Here is a 10,830-nt window from a genome sequence, read left to right on the forward strand (position 1 = left end):
ATGGACATTGGAGGTAGGAGAAAACAAATAACAGGACAGGAGCGTACCACAGAGAGCTTCTGAAAGACTCTACCTAGCAGTATATCAAAGCAGATGCTGATACTCATAACCAAACCTTGGGCAGAGTGCATGGAATCATATGAAAGAAGGGGGAGTTAGTATGATCTGGAGAGGACAGGAGCTCCACAAGGACCAAATATATCTGGGCACAGGGTTCTTTTCTGGGACTGTTTCTCCAACCAAGGACCATGCATGGATATAACCTAGAACCCCTGCTTGGATGTAGCCCATGTCCTCTCAGTATCCAAGTGGGTGTCCTAGTAAGGGGAACAGGGACTGTTTCTGACATGAACTCAATGGCTGGCTCTTTGACCTTCCCCCCACCCCCCTGAGAGGAGCAGTCTTGCTTGGCCACAGAGGAGGACATTGCAGAGAGTCCTGAAGAGACCTGATAAGCTAGGGTCATATGGAAGGGGAGGAAGACATCCCCTATCAGAGGACTTAGAGAGGGGTAGGGAGTTGATGAGGGAGGAAGGGTGTGATTGGGAGGGAATGAGGGAGGAAGCTACAGCTGGGATACAAAGTAAATAACCTGTAACTAATAAAAAAAATAAAAATTAAATTAAAAAAAGAATAGGTGACCTTACAGGGTATACCCCTAAAGTAATAAAACTCAGTAAATAAGATAAATTGACCGAAACAAACTTTTCCTGCTTTATATCATAGAAGATGATACATTTTGGTGTTAGTATTTGCTATTCATAAATAGACTGGTTCAGATATTTTCTGTTTGTCTGGAGTGTTCTCATACTACAAATTTTGCCAGCCTAAAAGTAGGGTCTCATAAATTGAATGTGTTTCCTTTGGAAGAAACTTTCTTTTTTTTTTTTTAAAAAAAAATATTTTTATTTTAAATAATTACAGTTTATTCACTTTGTATCCTCCCTGTAGCTCCTGCCCTCTCTCTTTCCAATCCCACTCTCCCTCCCCCCCCCTTCTCCACCCACGCCCTTCCCCCAGGGCACTGATAGGGTAGGTCTTCCTCCCCTTCCTTCTCATCCTAGTCTATCAGGTCTCATCAGGAGTGGCTGCATTGTCTTCCTCTGTGGCGTGGTAAGGCTGCTGTCCTCTCAAGGGGTGATCAAAGTGCAGGCCAATCAGTTCATGTCAGAGAGAGTACTTGTTCCCATTACTATGGAAATTTGCAGACAAATGGTGAGATCTAGAAAAGATCATCTTGAGTCCAACCAAGGCCCAGTCATGGAGATAAACTAGCACCCCTGCACAGATGTAGCCCATGGCTATTCAGTTGAGAAAAATATTTATTTTTTTAATTAATTATAGTTTATTCACTGTGTATTCTACCTGTAAATCCTTCTCTCATCCCCTCCAAACCCACGTTCCATCCCTCATCTCCTGCCATGTCCTTCTCCAAGGGGAGGTCCTCCTTCCCTTCTCTCTGAACCTAGCCTATTAGGTCTCATGAGGACTGGCTGCATTGTCTTCCTCTGTGGCCTGGTAAGGCTGCTCCCCCATCAGGGGGAGTTGATCAAAGTGCTAGCCACTGAGTTCATGTAAGAGACAGTCCCTGTTCACATTTCTGGGGAACCCACTTGAAGGATGAGCTGCCATGGATTACATCTGTGCAGGGGTTCTAGGTTATCTCTATGCATGGCCCTTGGTTGGAGTATCAGTCTCAGAAAATACCTTTGTGTCCATATTTTTTGGCTCTGTTGATCTCCTTGTGGAGGTCCTGTACCCTCCAGGTCTATCAATCTCTCCCTTCTTTCATAAGATACCTGCTTTTGAAAAAACACTCTTCACAGCAATGTTCAGATGGGAAGGAACATATCTCAACATAATAAAAGGTGTATGTACAAAAACTGTAGTTAATTTGAGTAAAAAAACACAAGTGTGTGCAATTTATACATTCTTTTTGATATAGTGTTCAAAGTCTTCCATAGAGAAATAAGAATAGATAAGCAAATCAAAGAGATGTGAATAGTACTGAGAAGTCAAACTTTCTTATTTGCAAGTGACAAGATTCTCTTCTACAGGTGAGTGAACCTCATATTCTAGCAAAAGACACTAGAAATGATAAGTCCATATAAGAAAATTATGGGAGACAAACAATAGCCTCCCTCCATAAAAAGGAAAAACAGATTGAGAAATAAATTAGGAAAATAATCCCATTGTCAACAACTTAAAAAGATAAGACTGTGTAATTCATATTAAAATGGAAGTGAGAGAATTGTACAATGAAAAGGCTAAAATCTTAAAGAAATTAATTTTCATTAGAAAATGAAAAATCAAACCATGGTTATGGATCTTAATAATTAACATTGAGAAAATTGTCACTATATAAAACCCTACTCTAGAGTGAATGAAATCCTACAAAAATTCCAGGGTAATTCCTCACTGATATAGATAAAAACTAACAAATTCTTTGGAAAGCAAAGAAGACCCCAGAAAGCCAAAACAATTCTAGAGAAAATAATACTGCTTAATAGGTTCACATTCTATATTTTTTATAGTGCAGAGTCAGGGGGAATATGCCTGATACTGAAATAAAAGTGGACACACTCTCTCCTACACTCTGTCATTTGACTCTGTCTGCTTCATGAGGTAATTGAGAAATTCTCACATGGTCTCCAACTTTCTTCTCTCAGGCTTGTCATTGGTCTAAGAGAAAAAATTTCCTTCATTTAACAGATCCCATGATTGGTTGGCCTAACTAACCTAGTCACATTGTCTGAAGGCCTCTTCTGTAAAAACTTCATTCGATCTAAAGAATTTCCTCACAGGGTACTAAGATTGTTGTTTGACTGACTATGTCAGATAACAATATCTCACAGTGACTGAGAATCTTGAGGTACTTCCTACAACTTTTCCATTGGTTTGTGAGAAGTTGTGAGTCTGTTGTGGATTCCTCTGTATTTATACTGCTATCAGTTCATTGATATGGAGTGTGGGTTTGTGTCTTTGTCAGTCTGGACCTAATTCTTCCTCAGTCTCTTCCAGAACAACTGCCATTTTTTGTTCTCTCTTGCACATATGAGAGTCAACCATACCTACATTAAATCAATGAGCAAAAATATGAATCTTACATTTTTTTTTACATTTATGTTTTCTTTAATTCTGCTGAGGTGCATTTTATTGAAGTGGACTTCATGCATCATGTTTATGTTTTTACTAACCATCAAACAAAGTAATGTTATAGTTTCTTCAATTCTTTCTTAGTAAGGAAAAATGTGATTTCAGAACCTAGACAGTTAAAAGCTTTTATATTTTTCTTCTTTACTGATTATAATTTTTTTTTGAAAATTTGAGGGTAAACAGAGCTTCTCTGACTAGAATGGGAAGGAGCATAAGGCTCATCAAATTTCATGTAGGTGCTGTGCAGTTCAGAAGTGAGAGGGGAGAAAAACAAGGAAAAGTAATCTAATTTTTTAAATAAATGTTTGATGTTTCCAGGAGGAACATGTGGGATTTTTCCATTCAAATTGTTTTCAGCATTTTTGATCTTCTTCCATTCATGATCCACATAGCTCTGGTTTCCCACATTGGAGAATGACTTTTTACCCTAATAGTATGACATTCAGATAGCTATCAAAGCAGGGTTGGGTTAATATTACAACATAAAACAAGAGAGTCAGGAGAGTTTCTGCCCACAAGTTAGTGAAGAAGGTGGATGAGCCTTCATCTGCAGAAAATATCCCATGGAGGAACTGGTAGTTATGGGTAAGAAAGAGAGAAGGATTTGTACAAAGGAACAGGCAAATGCCAAGCTATATTCAAAGTTTAAAATTGTTTATCTAATCTCAGTGTGTGGAATAACAGGAGGCAACAAGTACTTGTTTAATCAACATGTATTTTTTCCATGATTATACAAATAACTATATGAATTTAAAAGTATTAAGTTTATTATATGGTTAGCTGCATACAAATTGAAACATTAGATGAATTGGTTTGTGGTTTGGAAAAAAATAACAATTTCTTTTCTAATTGCCTCCAAATCTCACTGTCAGAAGCAGAGTATTAATATCCAGTATATATAAAGAACTCAAGAAGTTAAACAGCAACAAATCAAGTCATCCAATTAAAAAGTGGGGTATGGAGCTAAACAGAGAATTCTCTATAGAGAAATATCATTTGGCAGAGAAACACTTAAAGAAATGCTCATCATCCTATGTCATCAGGGAAATGCAAATCAAAACGACCCTAAGATTTCACCTTACACCCATCAGAATGGCTAAGATCAAAAACTCAAGTGACAACACATGCTGGAGAGGTGGTGGAAAAAGGGGAACCCTCCTCCACTGCTGGTGGGAATGTAAACTGGTACAACCACTATGGAAATCAATCTGGCGCTTTCTCAGACAATTAAGAGTAGTGCTACCTCAAGATCTACTCCTAGGCATATCTCCAAAAGATGTTCAAGTACACAACAAGGACATTTGCTCAACCATGTTTGTAACAGCTTTATTCATAATAGCCAGAACCTGGAAACAACCCAGATGTCCATCAATGGAGGAATGGATACAGAAATTGTGGTACTTTTACACAATGGAATACTCAGCAATTAAAAACAAGGAAATCATGAAATTTGCAGGCAAATGGTGGGATCTAGAAAAGATAATCCTGAGTGAGCTATCCCAAAAGCAGAAAGACACAGTTTATACTCACTCATATAGACATATAATATAGGATAAACCTACTAAAATCTGTACAACTAAAGAAACTAATCAAGAGGGAGGACTCCTACTGAAATGCTCAATTCCTATCCAGAAAGGCAAAGAGGATGGACATCAGAAGAAGGAGAAAAGAGGGAACAAGTTCAGGAGCCTGACACAGAGGACCTCTAAAAGGCTCTGCCCTGCAGACTATCAACGCAGATGTTGAAATTTATGGGCAATCTTTGGGCAGAGTGCAGGGAATCCTAGGAAAGAAGTGGGAAACAGTAAGATCTGGAGAGGACAGGAACTCCACAAGGAGAGCAACAGACCCAAAAAATCTGAGCACAGGGGTCTTTCTTGAGACTGATACTCCAACCAAGGACTATGCATGGAGATAACCTAGGACCCCTGCACAGATGTAGCCCATGGCATTTCAGTATCCAAGTGGGTTCCATTGTAATAGGAACAGGGACTGTCTCTGACATGAACTGATTGGCCTGCTCTTTAATTACCTCCCCCTGAGGGGGAAGCAGCATTGCCAGGCCAAAGAAGAAGACAATGCAGCCACTCCTGATGAGACCCAATTGACTAGGATCAGAAGGAAGGAAAAGAAGACCTCCCCTATCAGTGGCCTTTGGAGGGGCATGCGTGCAGAGGGGGGGAGGAAGGGAGGTATTGGGGCGGGAGGAGGGAGGGAACCACAGGGGGGATACAAAGTGAATAAAATGTAATTAATAAAGAATTAAAAAAATAGATTGGAATTTTCTAAATGATCTATGCTGTGGGTGTTAGTCTTAAGGTTGATTAAATGTTACCTAATATTTTATCTTGCTTTTAATCTGTTTGCACTAGTCTTTGCAAAATGGCATTAGAACAAAGGGATTTCACGGTCCATTTTTGTTGTGTTCTAATTAGGATCCTAAATGCTTTGGCACTTCTGGTGTTATGTGGTAAATGAGCAACTCAGGACTCCCATATGTTTTTTGTTTTTTTTGTTTTTTTTTTTTTGCCATTGCTGCATATTTTACTAGGCATTGTGTAGTTCTGTTCCATAAAGTAATGCAGTTACATAACCAGTTTCATCTGTAGGTTCATCTTGGAACTGAATGCCAACTCACTGTTGCTTCATCAGACAGTTCACCTACCTTTGTCTTACTGTTCCATAGTCTATATATGAAATGCCATTTACTATCATCACACACCAGTTAGGAAAAGAGTTATCATGAGGTACAAGACTTTGTGCTTTGCCTTTTCTTGTATTTTCTTTGCTTATTGTGTTTATTCACCTTTTCCAGAAAATGTTGAAGAACCCTGGAAAGTGAGAATCCTCGATTCAATGATAAGAATTACTTCACTTGTGGTAATATATTTTTAGTGGGGAATTGGGATGTCATATTATAAGTATATTTGAAACTTCTTTCATTTCAAAGCATTTGATTTTAAGTTTTCTTTATGATACGTAAACCCGATAATCTTGATATTTATTTAATCACTAATATACTTGACTGATCTACAGCAGAGGGATATGCAGTATTTGCCAAAAGAGTAAAATTTTTCGATATATCAGTATTAGAATCAAAGAAATAGTATTGTCAAAAAGGAATATTTAGGAATTGTTAAGAAGCCTGGAGATTTTTGACGCTCTTGAGAATACTTAGACCCATACATTTTTTGGAATCATACATATTATGTCCATCAACTTTAAACTTCTGGTGAATTTAATTATTTTTTGTTTTAGTTACTTTCTCTTTTAAAGTAATTCTCAATCTTTCTGTGCACAGAAGGTTTGTATGTTCTTTGTGCTACTGAGACCTCAAAGTAATATTTGTCAATATTAACCATCTGATTAGTTTTCCCTGTAATGATGATGTTCTCATTATAGGTTAACACAATAAATGTAGTTTAAAATAGATGAAATATGTCTCAATAACATGCTAAAGTGATAGTGGCATTTATTCTATTTTTCAGATCTCCTTACTACATTTATTTGTGGAAGATAGTTGACTCTCCTGTCTGGATTTGCAATAGTCTATTTTCATATCCCATCTGTAAAATCTATTGGAAAACTGCACTGTGTACTTATGAGCAGAATACATACATTTTTAAGCTGAAGTGCATATTTTGACACAGTTAGTAATGTGTCTCAAAGACACACAGTGGCTCAAAAGCCATTTCTTGTGATCTACTGCTGTTATTATCTTTTTTAAAATACTTTTTTATTTTTAAATAATTTTATACATTCACTTGTATCCCAGCTGTAGCCCTCTCCCTCCTTAACCTCCCCTCCTTCATCTCCTCCCTGCCTCCTTCCGAGTCCACTGAGAGGGATGTCCTCCTCTCCTTCAATCTGGCCCTAGCTTATCAGGTATCTTCAAGATGGTTGCAATGCACTTATCTGTGACCTAGCAAGGCTGCTCCTCCCTCGGGGTGGGGGGGGGGAGGAGAAGCTCAATGATCCAGACATTGAGTTCATGTCAGAAACAATTGCTGTCCCCCTTACTAGGGAATCCACTTGGATACGGAGCTACCATGGGCTATGTCTGAGCAGGGGTTGTAAGTTATATCCGTGGATAGTCCTTGGTTGGATAAACAGTCCCAGAGAATACCCCTGTGCCCAGATATATTTGGACCTTGTGGGGCTCCCTGTCCCCTCTAGATTATACCAATTCCTCCTTCCTTCATATGATTCCCTACACTCTGCGGAAGGCTTGGTTATGGGTCTCAGCATCTGCTTTGATACACTGCTAGGTAGAGTCTTTCAGGTGCCTTCTGTGGTAGGCTACTGTCCTGTTACTTGTTTTCTCCTACTTCCAATGTCCATCCCCTTTGTCTTTCTAGATGAGGATTGATCATCTTACCCCTGGTCCTCTTTCTTGTTTATCTTCTTTAGGTGTACATATTTAAGTATGTTTATTCTATCTTAAAGGTCTAGTACCCACTTATAAGTGAGTATATACCATATGTCTCTTTCTGCTCCTGGGATATCTCACTCAGGATGATCTTTTCTAGATCCCACCATTTGCCTGCAAATTTCATGATTTCCTTGTTTTTAATTGCTAAGTATTCCATTGTGTAAAAGTACCACAATTTCTGTATCCATTCCTCCATTGATGGACATCTGGGTTGTTTCCAGGTTCTGGCTATTATGAATAAAGGTGCTACAAACATGGTTGAGCAAATGTCCTTGTTATGTACTTGAACATCTTTTGGAGATATGCCTAGGAGTGGTATAACTGGATCTTGAGGTAGCACTACTCTTAATTGTCTGAGAAAACGCCAGATTGATTTCCATAGTGGTTGTACCAGTTTACATTCCCACCAGCAATGGAGGAGGTTTCCCCTTTCTCCACAGCCTCTACAGCATGCATTGTCTTTTGAGCTTTTGATCTTAGCCATTCTAGTGGGTGTAAGGTGAAATCTCAGGGTCATTTGCATTTGCATCTCTCTGATGGCTAGGGATGTTGAACATCTCATTATGTGTTGCCATTCTATATTCTACAGAGAATTCTCTGTTTAGCTCCATACCCCATTTTTTACTTGGGTTGCTTGAATTATTGTCTTTTAACTTCTTTGGTTCTTTATATATTCCAGATATCAGCCCTCTGTCAGAGGTTGGGTTGGTGAAGATCCTTTCCCAATCTGTAGGCTGTTGTTTTGTTTTGATGACAGTGTCTTTTGCTTCTGTTTTACAGAAGCTTTTCAGTTTCATGAGGTCCCATTTTTTGATTGTTGCTCTTAAGGCCTGTGCTGATGGTGTTCTGTTCAGGAAGTTGTCTCCTGTGCCAATGAGTTCTAGGGTCTTCCCCACTTTTTCTTCTAACCAATTTAGAGTATCTGGTTTTATGTTGAGGTCTTTGATCCACTTGGACTTTAGTTTTGTGCAGGTGATAAATATGGACCTTTTCATTTTTCTGCATGTAGATATCCAGTTTGATCAGCACCATTTGTTGAAGATGTTGTCTTTTTTTCCATTGAATGGTTTTGGCTTCTTTGTCAAAAATCAATTATTTATAGGTATGTGGGTTTATTTCTGGGTCTTTTATTTGGTTCCATTGATCCTCCTTTCTGTTTCTATGCCAATACCATGTAGCTTTTATTACTATTGCTCTGTAGTACAACTTGAGATCAGGAATGGAGATACATCTAGTTGATCTGTTGTTATACATGGTTGTTTTGGAAATTCTGGGGTTTTTTTGTTTCTCCATAGGAAGTTGAGAATTTTTCTTTCAAGGTGTATAAAGAATTGTGTTGGTATTTTGATGGGAATTGCATTGAATCTGTAGATTGCTTTTGGCAGGATGTCCATTAATTTGCTGGAATTCAGACTTTTTTTTAAATGGAAGGGTTATGATTTGAACACAAGTCGACCACAGAAAACACACCAGGCTACTTTTAACCCATATATGTTTTTGTCTAGAAGCCTTAGATATATAGGAATAATAGGAAGCTTAAGTAGAAAAGAGAAGAAATCAATGAATGACAGAGGCACAGAACATGTGGCAGATGAGGACAATGCTACCTGATACAGGAGGGCTGCAGAGGGGTTGGCAGCTTTGCCATGTAGACATCCAATAGTTTGTATTCTCAGAGTCCATCGCCTGTTCATCCTAGACAGATTTTTTTTCCTCTTAAATCATGTTTCACTTCATTTAATGGACTATAGAAGAAGAGGTGTTTGAACCAGTACCTTTTGATAGAGGAACTGCTACATCTTCCATGAATCTAAATTATGTAATGACTAACATTTTTATCGATAACAGTGTATTCTGAAAACACAATTATTAAATTTGAGATTTACTTTCTCAAGTTTCAAAATAGAATAACATGTAAATATATATGTGTTTTCTTATATATACATATATAAGAAATATATGTGTTCTTAAAATGGTCATCCTAGTGACTGAGAACTCTCACTGGATTTCAATCAATATGTATTTGTCATTGCCATAACTAAAATATAATAGCTCAAGTAGTTTCCATATAAAGTACATTTTAAACACATTTTATGAAATAACAATTAATAGATTTAACAAAATAACATATAAAAATTAAGGATTCAGCAGTAATTCACCCAAATTACATACAGCATAAGATAAACAAGAGCACATAAGCTTTGTCTTTATTTTTATTTTTTATTTTTTTTATTAATTATACTTTATTCACTTTGTATCCCCCCATAAACCCCTCCCTCCTCCCCTCTCGACACCACCTTCCCTCCCTCTTCTTCATGCATTCCCCTCCCCAAGTCCACTGATAGGGGAGGTCCTCTTCTCCTTCATTCTGATCTTAGTCTATCAGATCACATCAGGAGTGGCTGTACTGTCATCTTCTGTGGCCTGGTAAACTTTGTCTTTTTAAATTTTTTAAATTTTTAGATTATAATATAATCACAATTTTTCTCTTTTTCTGTTTCATCTACACGGCTTCCAATATACCTATGAATGTTCTTTCCATATTCATACTCATATAAATTATTTCATGCATGTGTGATATATATCTATATTCTTAAATATAACCTGTTCTGTCTATATAATACTACTTGTATGCATGCTTTAAGGCTGAGCATTTGGTTTTGGATTCACAATTCTTTCCCAGGTAATACCATCTTTACTACTCTCAGCCTTTTGGTTGCTGATAGCTGTTTTCGTGCAGTTGATGCCTGTGAGCTTTACCATGTCGACACTGGCACGTCTACTGCTGCTATCCTTTTTGGGCAGATAGGTTGGAGAGACAGTTTATTGGTAAATATTCAGCCATTACTAGGATAGAAGGTCTCACAGAAAACTCTCTGATCTTCTGTCTCTTCAAATATTTCTACCTCCTCTTCCTCAAAGTTCCCTGAACCTTAAGTACAGGGGTGATTTGTAAATATAACCATTGATGCTGGGCTCCTCAACTCTGCATTTGGATCTTTGTGGTTTTCTGTAGTGGTATCCATATGTGGCAAAGAGAATTTTTCTTGATGAGCTGTGAAGACTATACTTGCCTGTGGGTATGAGATCAAATGTTCAGACTATTGGTAGGGATTGTGCTGGCTAAACAGATTCTCTACCAAGAATCATGGCTTCCACTGTATTGAGTAGTTAGCTGGGTTTTCAGTATCAACTATGATTTCCCTCTTACTGAGTGGGCCTTAAGTACAATGGAGAGCCTG

Source organism: Psammomys obesus, unplaced genomic scaffold (genome assembly GCF_907164565.1).
Source record: "Psammomys obesus unplaced genomic scaffold, mPsaObe1.curated_primary_1811, whole genome shotgun sequence".
Lineage (NCBI taxonomy): Eukaryota > Metazoa > Chordata > Mammalia > Rodentia > Muridae > Psammomys > Psammomys obesus.